This window comes from Danio rerio, chromosome 6 (genome assembly GCF_052040795.2).
Source record: "Danio rerio strain M-AB ecotype USA chromosome 6, GRCz13ab, whole genome shotgun sequence".
Lineage (NCBI taxonomy): Eukaryota > Metazoa > Chordata > Actinopteri > Cypriniformes > Danionidae > Danio > Danio rerio.
In genome coordinates, this window is record NC_141026.1 from 6,446,424 (window position 1) to 6,461,728 (window position 15,305).

A 15,305-nucleotide genomic window follows, 5' to 3' on the forward strand; every position below is an offset into this window, starting at 1 on the left:
TCCAAAGGACTTGCCTCATCATCTGCACTGTTTCTCTAATTTCATGTACGTATAAAGATGACCAATGGAAAAAAAAAGGGGGGCAAGTGTACTGTAACAGTTGAATCTTAGGCTACTAAACAACTTGTTGATTGACCACTACTATGAAAGTGTAATATCTTACTAGAGGTGTATGTAATATTTTACTAGGGGGTTGATTCCCAACCCTGTTCCTGAAGACACACCAACAGTACACATTTTCAACTTCTTCCTATTCAAAGACACCTAAATCAACTCAGAGCATGAGGAGAAACTCCAAAACCTTAAGTTAATGGGTCGGATAAGAGATTCATCCAAAATATGTACTGTTGGTTTGCCTCCAGCAACAGGGTTAAGAAACACTGGTCTACAGTTATATCATTGCTTTTCAGAATAAATCAATTAATTTGCGAATCAATCAATTAAAAAGTACTGAAGGTCCAAAAACCTTTAATGCATGATCACCCCTGTTACTGAATTTTGAAAGTTACAATAAATGAATTAATGAAAATAATTAATAATAATAATTGCCATCACTCCAACGAACATTCGCAAACTGCATCGCAAACTTGTATTCTTGCAACTACACCTCTGGAGCTGTAGTTAAAAACATAGTTCCTGGTTTTTTTTATTCCCTGTTATCCTCCCTATGTCCTATTCGCTTGGAACATTCTAACATTTAAATTTGGAATTATTTTAAAAAAATTAATAATGTCATCTCTTTTAGGTATATTTTGCTTTCAATGTATTTTCACAGTACAGTTTTAACGATCTTCGAGTTTACAAATGTGCTCCCTTCACAGTGCATTTTAAAAAACATTAATGTCATTTTGAACACAGCCGTGGCTCATGATGAAAGCTATAGGTGACCTAATATTTAAAAGAAGAATTTGTTACGTCTCCAGAGCTTGTGAAAACAAAAAACATTTCATTAAAAGTGTAAATGCTTTTAATTTATAGTAGGTTATTTATATTTATTTATATGATTTATATATGACATTACAATACATGTTAGCTTTTGTGAATGATTTATGTTTTAGAATAGAATATGTAATGTTCTCAATAATATTTGTAAAGGAAACATTGGAAAGGGTGTGCATGTTTTTACCAAAACTAATATTGGATTTAGATTTTTTTATGTGTGTAAAATTTGCACAAAGAAATTATGGGGTTCTTCTTTAAAGAAGTTGTTACTCTACCCTGTTTAGAGCATCATTATGGATGTTTTACAATATAACTAACTTGGTTCAAATGATGGATCTGCAACAGAGAAACTATAGGATTTGGGAAACACTCGTTACTACATATGTTTTTTTTTTTTCCAAACAACGCATCGTACTATGATAGTTCAGCCGCGAGTTACGTCGTTGTTTGGAAAATGCACTCCTGAACGATTGTGGATGTCAGAGTGTTTCATTATTGACAATTTGATGTACTTTTATGTTTCTAAATCAGTCAGCCATTTAGATTTTTAAAATTAATAAATGAATGGCGATGACATACACATGGCAGTACTAAACTACTCTAAGTATCAGCACATAATAATAATAATTAAAAAAATAATAAAATAATAATAATAATGATAATAATGATGATAATAATACACTTCTAGTGGATTAATAAATGTATGCATTCCAAAGGATTGTTTGCATTCCAAAGGATTGTTTACTTTTAATTTAGCACATCCCAATGGCCTACATTTACCGCATCCTTGGCACACCAACATACCCATTAATCACCAACGCTGCTTGTACAGGACAGTGAAAAACAGTAATTTACATGCAAATATAGTTTTAGTACATACTGTACATCGCAGCTGCCCTCTTATTCTGATGGAAATCCCCACTGTTCTTGACCACAGAAGCAGGTTTCCCAGCTTGTTATTAGCTGGTCAATCAGCTGCCTTGTTTCAAAAACCAGTTTGATCCCATTAAGCAGTATGGCCAGCTGGTAACTGGTTTGCTGCTGCTCCAGCATGGTTTAAAGCTCCTGATCTGCTTGGAGAAGCTAGAAGTTTTATTTATATATATATTTTTAAATACAATGTACTAACCAATAATGAGTTGTAACCTGTATTTGACAGTCATATTGCCACCTGCTGACAGGAGGAAGTTTGGCATAAATCTGTGATTTTCTAATTATTATTATTATTTTTTAAAATCAGCTAAAATTAATAATGTCCGCTGTTTTCTGTCACCCTGAAGCCACCGGGCGGCGGCGAGCTCGGGTGCGAGGTCCCTTTCATCATTGCTTGCAGCTATAATTATTTTTATTATTATCATTACTATTATTATTATTATTATTATTAACATTATTGTTATTATTATTATTATTATGTTTTAATTCTTTTTTATTCATTTTTTTGGGACATACTACTTCCTCTTTAACAGATCGTTGTGTTGCTTAGTTATGTCCCCTCTCAATCATCCACACACTGTCCACATTTCTGTCGTATTTAATTTCCTACCTTATTGGAGAAAGTTTATACATATTTTAATAGTTTTTTATTTGGCTTTGAAATGACAATACACTTCAGTGTTTAATTTAAAACTTTAACAGATTCCTGTTTTTTTTTTTCTAATGATTTCTAAGGAAATTTTTTGGTATATCAAAAAGTTATGATGACCATCCGACATCAAAACAAAAAGCTCCTTTTAACATAGAAAATACGTTTTATAACATGTTGCGCACATGTAGTTAGCACATGGTGTTAATGATCCTTTTCAACATCACATCATTGGCATCTACAGTATATGTGAAACTTTCCAAAAACAACAATAGGGAAAAAACTTTGGTACATTGTTGTCATGTACACATAGGCTACCCAAAGCCAGAGTAAGCTGATTTATGCTAGTCTCAGCCTGGTCAGTCTTTTGGACGGTTTTAGAAGTTTAGCACACCTCAGCTGGCCAAACAGTAATGTGGGCAGGCTAGCTTAAACCAGCTAAAAGCCATCTTAGGTTTTGTGGGTTTTTTCCAGCTCTACGTAAACATCAACATATCATGCAGAATACTGGGATGCTAGCATGCTAGTAAGGTAACAATTAAATACAGCATAATGTGCAAATTTTAAACTGATTAGCGTTATGTATTCCTACAAAGTTAAAAGCTAACAATAAATCTAATCAACTACATCTAAACTTCTATCGTCTATGTACTTTAACTTTTCATTTTGAGATCAGGTTTTCTAATGGTGCTTAAAAATGGCCATAGATTAAGCAATCTTTTCTTTGCAGCCTTTGTGTATTAGTATATGTGATGCCTTAAGATGCTGTCTAGGTAGACAGCTGACTTGGTTTTGGAACTGTGTAGTTTGTTTTCTCAAGCATGCCTCCCAGAAAGCTTTGCAGGCTTTGTTTGCATGCCTGAGCTTAAAAGAGGAATATATACATATGCATTAAAGGAGGAATTAGAAGACATCTTCTCAGAATCTTGAGAGACAAATGTATCCATAACAATAGCCCATTATACAATTCAATCGATTCAGAAACATGCACATTTATGGAATTAGATGTTGTGGAATTGAACAGACAGCTTTATAGCCGATAAATACACAGATTTTATGCACAGATAAATTAAATTAAATTACATTTGTTTGATAGTATATTGGGATTATTATCGCAATTATTGTTAATAATATTTATAATATCTACTATTATCCAATCAAAAGATAAGTGTATCCTAATATGCAATGAATCACACTATGCATATATATATATATATATATATATATATATATATATATATATATATATATATATATATATATACATACATATATATATATACACACACATATACATATTTTTAAAAAAAATTAGTGGGTTAACACACATGATTAATTTGAAACATTTAACATGTGAAACAAAACAAAAATAACGCAGTTGAATTTTTTATTTTATTTTTTTGTGGCCGACATGTGTTCAGGGCTGACGCGTGCATAAAGGCAACCTAGGCGGCCGCCTTGGGCAGCAGAATAGCTAGCGAACCCCACGGTCCTACCTTTCATCTACTACACACACCTCTCTCCCTCATTGTTCTTATTTTAATCCGCAAACCAGTCACTTTCGGGTAGAGGGCGGCATGATTGCCATTTGCCTAGAGAGCCAATTCAGCTTGCTCCGACCCTGCATGTGTTTAACGTGCAAAGAAATTTGGATAAGACCAAGGACGCGCTGAAGGAAAGTTTCAGTATAAATTTCCTGCTTTTCCTCCAGAGTTTCATGCAATTTCGGGTGTTTCATTTTTAATCTTTAGACTAACTGCAGTTCAGCAGTTCACTCTCACTCTCATTTATGGTAGTCAAAAAACGATGCTTACATGGTAGACTCTAATCAGTATTATCTTAATCATCAAAGCTGAGTATTGGTGTCCATGTAAATGTACTGTAGTGAAAGTGGCAGATAGACGCCGCAAGCTGTCAAAGACAGCGCTATTCTCTGCCTCTAAACTGCTTCCATGAACCCTCATATTTCATAAGTTTGACGTGTTTCCCCCTGCACGCAAGTTTTGTAAAGCATCTGCTTCACGTTGCTGTGTCAGAATCCGTGCGTGTAAAAGACAGCCATACTTTAGAATGCCTAGTTTAAGAAAATTTGATGAACGCGATCATGCATGTTGATGAATCCGAAGGGATCCCTCGCTCACTGCACGCGTTGTGTTATTATTAATTGTAATTATTTGTGTTTGTTATTGGCATTGATTGTTACACACACACACACACACACACACACACACACACACACAGTAGTGGGGAAAATAAATATTGAACACGTCACCATTTTTCTCAGAAAACATATTTCTAAAGGTATCGTTGACTTAAATATGTCTCCAAATGTTGGTAACAATCAAAGAAATCTCTATATGCAAAGTAAACAAATCTGATTAGTTTACTAATTAATATAAATGTAATAAAATGAAAAGACGCAGGGAACAGTACTGAACACATGAAGAAAGGGAGGTGTAGAAAGGCAGGGAAAGCCCAGACAGCAGCTGAAATCTCTCAGTAGTTATTCAGTAACCCTCTGCCCTTTGTCGTTAATTAATATTAGCTGCTTTAATCCAACATCTACATTAGCAGAATGATGAAGGTGAAACCAGGGTGGACATTTCGGCAAGACATTGATCCAAAACACAGCCAAGGAAACTCTCAAAAGCTTTCAGAGAACGAAAATAAAGCTGTAGAAGGGCCCAGCCAATCACCTGACTTGAATCCAATAGAAGATCCAAAATAAAGATCAGACTTGATAGAGGAGACCCAAAGAACCATCAAGATTTTTACACTCAATTGAAGTGTGACATAAATTACACCCTAGCAATACATGTGACTTCATTCTCCATATGAGAGACGTCTTTACACTTCCATCGCCAAATTAATAAATACATTTCAGTAGTTCAGTACTTTGTCCCTGTGTCATTTCATTGTTATCACACACAACAAAATTTTCAGATTTATTTAATTCAATAAAACATATCAATGAGGCTTTAAATTGTCTTCCAAGCTAGGGGGATTGAAATTTATGTGTCTGGTTATCAAACCAAAGGTTCCAAATGCCTGCCGATAGCAAAGTAATTGTGAAAAATCGTCCAGGTCATTGGAGTGGAATGTGATTGAACTCAGTCCTTTGTCTGAAATACTTCTAGGTTTTCTATGCTACATACTAAAGGAAATATGACTGTTCAGCTGCACACACACACACACACACACACACACACACACACACACACACACACACACACACACACACACACACACACACACACACACACACACACACACACAAACATACAGTACAGTATGCTTATAAATCTCAGCTTCATCTTATTTAAAGCCCTTAAGGACAACTATGGCGATGTTTATAATGGCATGTCATTTCATCAAAGCCAATTACAAGATTGTGGGTGAGGAAATGTGCGAATGATTCATTTCTTCCCCCATCCGCTGAGTAAAGAGTCGCTTTATGTATCCTGTCATGAAAAATAACTTTCAAGCTTTCAAAAGTGCCCTCTTATTACCAAATTAAATTCAATCAGAGCATTGTCTCTTCAAATTCTTCAAAGAGCACATCCAAACCATGTCACTTAGTATTGGGATTTTCGACATGACATCCATGGAGGGAGGGTGGCTAATTTAAAAAATTTAATTCCATTTGTCCGCTTTCATGCCATCTTCCAAGAGTTTCCAAGAGTGAGCATTCAATAAATCAAAGACAGAGCCTCTCTCGGAGGTTTCTGCTCACATTTTCTCCCCATTTTGAGTACCATTACGGTCAAAGTCCCGTCTTTAGCTTTTGCAGATTGCCATGGATCGTTAGACCAGGCACAGAAATGAATACTTTGTTTTAGTCTAATGAGATCTCTGGATTCCTGTCTCCTACACCGGAGCAATAATGCACAGAAGAATGGAATTGATTGCGCCCGAAACAGGGTTCAAATTTGTAATGGCGAGCAGTGAAGTGTGGGCTTTTACGAACATAGATGAACAAAGAAGAAATGCATTCCAATGACATCAGCATGCTGGACTTTTCGTAAAAATGCTTGGAAATTTAATTTAGAGGGTCCGGCAAGGGCAGATAAGAAATGTTCGTCTATAAAAATAGTTTCTAAACAATTTACATCTAATAGAAGAAAGAAAATGATACATCTCGACCCAAAGGAGATGGAACAGAGACAGAATTTTGATGATTACGAAACTAGCCCATGCAGAAAAATCAAATAAAAATTAGATTTGGAAAATTTGGAAAAAGCTCACTTTGCAGAGAAAAAAGGAATGCATTGTCTAGTATCCGCCAAATTACTTTAACACCTTGTTTTTCTGCAGGTTTATGTTACATTTAATGAATTTTTTTTTTAATTTTTTTTTTTTAGAACTGGAGGAATGTGAAAAGTGCTTTTTAAATTAATACTTGCTAAATACTTTGTTTTCTGTATTCCTGTGGTACATCGAAGCACAATAAGAACCAAGGTCAGTAGCTGAATTTTTAGAAGAGACCACAAAAGCATTTGTTAATCTTAGGTGATGTTGAATTACTAAGTTAATGCATAAAAGTTTAAAATTAAGAGTCATAATTTATTAAAAAGAGGTAGTAATTAATTGATTATATATATATATATATATATATATATATATATATATATATATATATATATATATATATATATATATATATATATATATACACAAAATTTACTTTAATGGGGCAACTGGACATATGTGTATCGACAATTTTAATGCATCAACTAACATGCAAAAGTGACTTTAGGTTAGGTAACACTTTACAATAACTACACACTATGAATCCTTTACTACACATTAGCATCTAGTGAATTCTTTATTTGTTAAGCATTAACTCTACATTAATAAACGTTAGTAAGCAGTTTATAAATGTAGCTACAAATGCTGTACTCTTGACTTACAACCCCATTTATAATGTGCCTAATAATATTTTCATACGTTGTTAATGATTTATTTTTCATGACTAAATGAAGTATTATCGAAAAATCTAACGTGAATAGAAACTGCAAAGACTTTTTAAAATAGTAACACAGCTTAAATAGTTATTAAATAATTTTAAAATAAAATAATACAATAAAATAATTTTCTATTAAAGTTAATGAGTCAAAATTTATTCTGCCCGAATGACTTTAAGGTCTCATAGGACTTAAAGACATGCAAATGATAAACGTTTACTTCATTATGGTTAAACTGCAGTGATGCCACACATCTTGTGTATTTTGAACTGTGGCTATATAATACCAATATAAAATATCCTACACCTCATAATGCCAGCTTAACATTGCAGATCCTTCGATGTGACTATTGTGAATGCGCACATTGGGATATCAATGCTGAAACGATATATTGGGCAGCCCTACCGCTAACTACTCTAGCATATGCTTTGGCCAGCGGATGCCCCTCCAGCCGCAACCCACTACTGGAAAACACCCATACACTCTCTCATTACCACACGCTCATACACTATGACCAACTTTGGTTGATCTAATTCCCTTATAACACATTAGCCCCTTTGACACATACAGACTTTTCCCGGAAAATTACCGGCAATTTTCTGGAAAGGTCTGTATGTTTGAACAGGCCCTTTTTAAAAATTAGCTGTAAATTTGTGCTGGCTATTTTCCGGAAAGAGAAGTTGTAAAATTACTGGTAATTTGCCGGAATGCTGCACTGTGTGAACGAAGGCTTCTGAAAAAACCTCAAGCACGTCTACTTTAGCCTATCAGTACAGCCAGACCAACACGATCTCACGGCAATTCGTAACTTTTTCATTTAGTGGCTAATTCGTACAAATTCGTACGATCTAATTCGTACATTTTAGTACGATTTGCTTATCACCCCAATGACAGTTGGGTTTAGGGGTGGGGTTAGGTGCCACGCCTCCTTTTTAAAATCGTACATTTTCTTACGACTGAATTAGCCACTAAACTGCCAAAACGTAAAATACTTACGTTTTCTCGTGAGATCAGGCTGGCCAGACGCATTCACGTTAGCGCGGTTTATGAGAATAACAGCCTTTGAATATTTTTAGTTGACACATTTAGCTGCTAGATGTTAGTCAGACAACATTTATATGTTCGTTGTTAATGCCAACTTTGTAAATAATTGTCTAAGATGCTTATGATTATCCGTTGTTTGTTTACCTTCAAGCTCTGCTTCCTTCAGTTGCTTGACGCGTCGCGTGTGCAAGTGAAGAAGTGAGCACCAGCACACACACGTTATGTACATAACGACATGCAAAAGGTGTTTACTATATGTTTTCATTGAAGTTGTACACAATACTTATCCATCCACAGAGTTTGTAATCTAGTCAAATGTTTACAAATACAAGTCCAGCCGTTTAGAGGTAATTTCTAGTCAATGATGTCAGAATTTACCGGTATTTAAAATGGATGTGTGAATGATCTTTTCCGGAAAAATTCCGTAACGTCCTCGCCTGTGTGAACAATTTTGCTTTGAAAATTTTCCGGATATCTACCGGTCTCACTGTGTGAAAAGGGCTATTGTCTTTAGACTGTGGAAGAAACCAAAGCACCCAGAAACCTATAGACAGCACATTTAAATTAATCGCAGCATAAAAAGGGGATACCAGCAGAAGCTTACAGTACGTCAAGCGGAGGATCAAGTTTTCAATGTGTAGAATATCTGCGCAGAAGTGAGCACAATCAAGAACTCTTCTTACGACAAAACTATAACTTCCATCAGTCGCTCCACTCTTTTCACATCTCTACTAGTATCTGTGAACCTGTGCAAGCATTTAGCTCTCCCAGAATCGCGGCTGCCACACAGCCTGCCTCCTCCATATTGTTCCCCGGGGGCGAGCCACCTGCAGCAGCCTCTGGTTGCGCGAGCAGATTGCCATCACTGGTAATTGAGACTGCGGAAGAGCTCCGAGACATTTCAGCAAACGCTAGATAGGAATAGATAGCGGAGGCAGCTCGGAAGGGGAGACGTGAGGCCGGGTGTCCACACGTGGAGAGAAAGAGAGAAGGAAAAAAAAAACACAACAACGTCAATTCTGAAGAGTTTCTTCCATCCCATGATGCCTCAAACAGGCCTGTCAGTGCTTGTGAAGAGCACATCAGGAGATGAATTCAGCCTGGGGCTTGAACACACAGATATGGCCTTGAGAACGATACATGAGGCGTAAGCTTGCGGACGAACTCGACAGAGGAAAGCTTTTACAGACATTGATATTTACACAACGCACAGCAAACGGTGATGTCTTTGAGATTTTTGGGGGCTTTGCAGAAATGAGGAATAAGGAGCATGCCAAGGTTATTATAGTTAACGAAAATGCATGAAAAAAAAAAAAATCTTTTCAATCAAATTTTATTAGATCTTAATCAGATTTGAAATATAAACTCACGAGACACTTGGTTTTCAAGGGATATTTTTTTCTAGCACATTGCATTAATTAATGTTTCCCTGCGTTTGTATATGGAAAAACAAATATTAAACATAAAAACATTTCTCATGACTTCATGATGTATAACTTTTTTATATTCTTGAGCACGCAACTTCCCCTTTTATGACAGTAAAGCCCAAAATGTCTTCTTTCCAATGATACCTAAATTGTGTTTTTATTTTACTGGCAGGCCCGGATTGGCTAATCGGGAGGACCGGTGGGCCAGTCCGTTTTTTGGCCGCGAGGGCTGGTGTCCCTAGCTCCAGAATCTGTTGCTCTCAGCAGTCACACTTTTTAAATTAATGTTTACTTTACTTTACTAATGTATTTATTTACTTGACCACAGTGTTCTTATTCAATATTTTACCGCAGCTCTGCTATTTTTATATATTTTCTCGCAGCCTCGTGATCAAGATGCAGCGTGCAGGTTAATGACCATATAACTGTTGTGGTCGAGTGGTTAGCACGTTAGGTTTCGACGTCACCGTCCCGGGTTAGTTCCTCGTCTGAATAATTTTTTTTTTCATTTTTATTGTTAAGACATATAATACTGTTAGGGTTGCTGAACATTTGAAGTTCTAAATCAGCTGTTTTCTCAAAAAAAGACGTGATAGTGTAATTAGAAACTGAATTGGAAATGACCTTATTTCAATATAGTCAGTCGTGAACTGAGGTGGGCCGGTCTGAGGCTTGAAACTCCAGGGCTGAAAAGAAGTCCCACTCCGGCCCTGCTTACTGGAGTCAAGAACCTTTACTATTTAAAGTTAGGGAGGTGTAAATCCCCAAAAGTGAGTGCTGGCTAACAGGATGAGCGCTTAACATTACTGGAGACGTGAATCATTTCAAATGATTCAGTTCGTTTTGGTGAACTATACTGTAAAAAAAAAAATCCATAATTTTACTGTTTATTTACAGCAGCTGGGGTGCCAGAAAAAAAATATTGCACATTTGTGCCCAATATTGAGTTTTATTTCTGTATTAGTGATCATGATCGCAAACAAATCATTCTTTTTAACTGGATATTAGTGAACCAGTTGAACTACACTGTAAGAAAAATCCATAATTTACCGGTTTATTTTCGGCAGCTGGAACAAAAAAAAAAGTAAAATATCGGCCGTTAAATTCCACAAATTTACTGTAAAATAACGGACATTAAATGACAAAAAATTTACTTCAATTTAAATTTTCTGGTAAATGTCTGTAATTCAACCTTTGTTACTTTCCAGTAAATTTCTGTAATTTAATGGCCGTTATTTTACGTTTTTTTTTTTTTTTTTCCAGCTGCCGAAAATAAACCGGTAAATTATGAATTTTTCTTACAGTGTAGTTCAACTGGTTCACTAATATCCAGTTAAAAAGAATGATTTGTTTGCGATCATGATCACTAATACAGAAATAAAACTCAATATTGGGCACAAATGTGCTAAATTAATACTTTTAAGTGTCTGCTTGGGTTGTATTTAACGTTGTCATTGTGCTGCTGTCATGTCTAGGCTTTGTTTTCGTCGGTAGAGCGAGCACTGACTGGAGGAGAACCGGCTTGATCTGGCCAATGGCAGCAGTATTACAGGCTCTGAGTGCGAAGTAAATAGATTCACTTCTAAAAGGCTTACATTCTGTATTAAATACTTTTATAAAGATGAAAACAAAACGAAGGATGTTTTTGCTATAATTTTAGTTAGCTTCAGTTAGTTTTGTATATACACAATACATCTTCAGTTTTTTTTATTTTAATTTCAGTTAACGTAAATGTTTAACCACAAACGAATTACTTTTTTACATGCCTAATACCCATCTGACTCCAAATAAACCAATGTAAACTGAGTTATTCAGTTATCAGAACAGCACACAAGCGGTGAATATACAGTGATAATACTGCGCAAGCGTGATTCAGCAAACCGATCACAAACAGTACATGACAGCCTCATCTTCTGGAAAAATTTATGTTTAATTTAATTTCTGGAAAAATTTATGTTTATTTTTATGAAAGGAAGTTGTAATGGAATTTAAATAAGTGATACATGCTTGGTTGCAAAACGTAATTGTAAGAAACTTTTCAGATTACGGTGATGTCTTAACTGACTAAAATTGACTGATTACTGTTTTTTTTTTTTTTTTTCGATAAGTTCAGTTCAAACTTGGGAAGACTATCACAAAAGATCCGGTTCACGTTAAAAACCTGAACTTCCCATCAATACTGTGTATTTAACCTCCGAAGCAGTCTTGCACTCTAAGTCTTGTAGATTACTGATGTCCATGTAAGCGTAGTCAGTAATGTCTTCAAAGTAAGTGAAAGATCTAGAAGGACATCCAGCTGATTTAATTCAGAAGGGCACTTTTTTGTCAGGCGGCTGAACGGTTTTACTTAAATTCACCGTCATTCATAAGCACCCAGTCTATTTTATTTGTAAATATTTTACTCAAACGAATTACCTCTACCTGATAGTAAGATGTGGAGCTAACATCAATCAGATTCACTCTAGTGAACACATAAAAATCGTCATCATAATTTACTCTAGAGCATGCCAAAATGTCTCGCGCCCCACTTAATAGATGCTGACGCCCCACAGTTTGAAAACCCCTGGTGCAATCAAAAATACACAGTAAATATTTCTTAAGGAGGCTAATAATACCTACCCTAAAATTATTATTTTTACTTGTTTTAATTAAAAACTGCTTTTATTCAATACAAACTTTAAGAAATAAGACGTATTATAACTCCAGAAGATTTTTTATTTTTGTTTTGTTTTATAGGAAATACTGTGCAGATTTCCTTGGTTTATTAAAGATCACTTGGAAAACATTATTTTAAATTAACAGGAGGGCAAAAAAAAAGACTTCACTTGTGTCTGTTAAAGTTTACAGGGGCAAAAGATGTGCCTTGATGTACTTGAATGTTAAAAATGTGTTATTCTACATTTCAAAGTTACTTGTGAATAAGATTATTTTGAGTTTAAGTTATTTAATTAGCTTGTTTATGAAGTCTGCAAAGTGATGCATGAAAGAAAATGACTTCGAATAATTGTTTAAGTAGTTTGTCATGTATGTTAAAGTGTGCCCCCTAAAAGTACAAGTGGCCCCTGCCCAGCCCCCCATTTACTCTCGTCTAGAACTGTGACTGAATCTACCTTTGAAAACTAATTAAAACAGACTGAATTTGAAAACAAAAAGTCCAAACGAAATAAAAACTTACAAATGTCAAATTAAAAAAAATAAATAAATAAAAAAGTAATATCCAAAACTATTATTACCTTGGTGCATGCCACACTGGAACAATTCATTCATGTTGTCCCAACACAAATTGATTAGGTTAACTTAACAAAATGAACATATGATTGAGATAGGACATACATCTCAAGAATTGTTGTTTCTGCTCATTTAATTTTAAACAAGCAGTATATCTCCACCTGTTCGCCCGTACTCAAAACTCCCTTTCCGTGTCATTTCCTCTCTCCGCTCTTCCTCCTCGGTGTCCTCCTCTCCTTTCATTAATATCCACAATATGATGGCTTTAACGACAGGGCTGCATTCATTAATATCTCCCCCCCTTTAAATGCCACTCTCCCGCGCTGCGCCAAAGTGAAACGCCACCAAATCAAAACATTAATTAATTACGTCGCCAACCTCACCAACCTTCAGCGGGCTGACATTTTCTCTCCCTGTCGCTGTGATGAGGGAGCCGGGTTACGGCTGGGTCTCCGCAGGGCTCTGCGTAGCAACGGCGCCTGCGGGTTTTAATGCAGAAGAGGAGAGATGCAACAGTGGGGTTTCTGAAGGAAGGCTTAGTGTAGTGTGAGTGCCCACTAGTGGAAGATTGAGGGACAAGGAAATTATATACTGAAGAAAAACACTACTGGTTTTGCTCATGTAGCAATCTTACATGCTAGAAAAAAAAAAAAAAGCTTGCTTATTGCTCATTTCTCCTATTACTATTATATCTCCCATGAATATGAGGGAGATAGTATTTTAATTAGATCACATTACATAGTTTATGTTGGATCTACATTGAAGCAGTGAAGATATAAAGCAGAGCAACAGTGGGTCATATATGGTGCATCTAAAAGAGCGCTTCCCCAGCATACATAACAGACACATCCGAAAGGTGATGCTGAGGTTGTTCACAGGGCACAATTCCTGACCACACAGCTGAGACTGAGGTCAAACTGACATTAGTTTGGTTTAGTCGCCTTGACCTTTTCTCTAGGTCAGTAACTGACCATTGAACTTATGTCGGCTGTGTATTAGTGTAGTATAATAAATGTAAGAATGCTCCGATACCTTTTTTGGAACCGTCCCGATCCTGATACCAAAATTCAGAGTATCGACCGATACTCAATCCCGATACTGTGCTATTTTAAGTTCTGGTGCTAAACTCAATTAATATATTATCTTTATCAAAATTAATCTACCTATAGGCCTACTGTATATGACAGATGACACAGTCTAACTAAAAACACGATGCTTGCTGTAAACTAGGCTACATTATTTGAGCATTTGTTATGACATTGACTTGTTGTGGTCCAGCTTAGGTTTCCTTTTTTAATAGTAAGATTTTGGACACAGACTAATGCCGAATTCAGACTGCATGACCCGATTTTGACTCGCCGACAGGTTGAGAAATCACCGACAAATGCCTGAAATCACAGGCAAATCGTTGCTCATGCACGTGAGAGACTGTCTGATGCCTGTAAGATATTTGGTGTGCTTAACATCTGGAGCTGTCGGCGATTCAAATCATGCCGTGTGAAATAAGTTTTGGCTGAAATTAACAGATCGCCTACAGCCAATGAGAGAGCAACATTCACTTGTGTGCGAGTGTGTGTACCTGCAGACCAGCGGGAGGTTGAAGGAGAAGTTAAAAGCGCTCATGTTTGGTTTATTTGGACCCAAGAAATGGAGGAAAAACTAGTGGAGGACACCCGTGTCTGTTTGACGCTTCATACAGAAAGTAAAAAAAAAGTTGAGGAGAAATTGCTAATTCCTTTCAAACCCAGGTGAGCAAATATGTACAATATCTACCCCATTAAAGGCTTCTTTCTCGTTATGTAGTTAACAAAAGATATACTATGTATTTTTGGCTCTGAGACGTAGTTTGGACGAAATTGTCGGCAATTCTTCCTAATGTAAAGTCATGCAATGTGAAAGCCCCCGTCGCCGATCCATCTTGCAGTCTTAACTCGGCATAACCTAAACTGTCTGAGACCAGTTTTACTTCATAAACATTCCCTTTTCTGTTAATGACAATTTATATTTTGCCTGTCAGTTTCACTTTAATTAATTTAATCAACTACTTTGGCCACAATGAGCCAGGCTTTTCGCAGCACTGAAAGTATTATCCTCGAAAGAATAAACTCAGTTGGAAGG

At 36.0% G+C, this 15,305-nt stretch overlaps 1 long non-coding RNA gene across 12 annotated transcripts in view; it reads right to left on the reverse strand.

Moving 5' to 3' along the window:
- LOC141386167 (uncharacterized) overlaps positions 1-15,305 on the reverse strand; it is a 180,337-nt gene that overhangs the window by 118,192 nt on the left and 46,840 nt on the right. For 3 of the 12 annotated variants that reach the window (XR_015493098.1, XR_015493096.1, XR_015493094.1), the window contains exon 2: positions 13,575-13,666. The exons of the other annotated variants lie outside the window; for them this stretch is intronic. This is a non-coding gene — a long non-coding RNA (uncharacterized LOC141386167). The remainder of the gene's footprint in view (positions 1-13,574; positions 13,667-15,305) is intronic. 12 annotated transcript variants of the gene reach the window in all.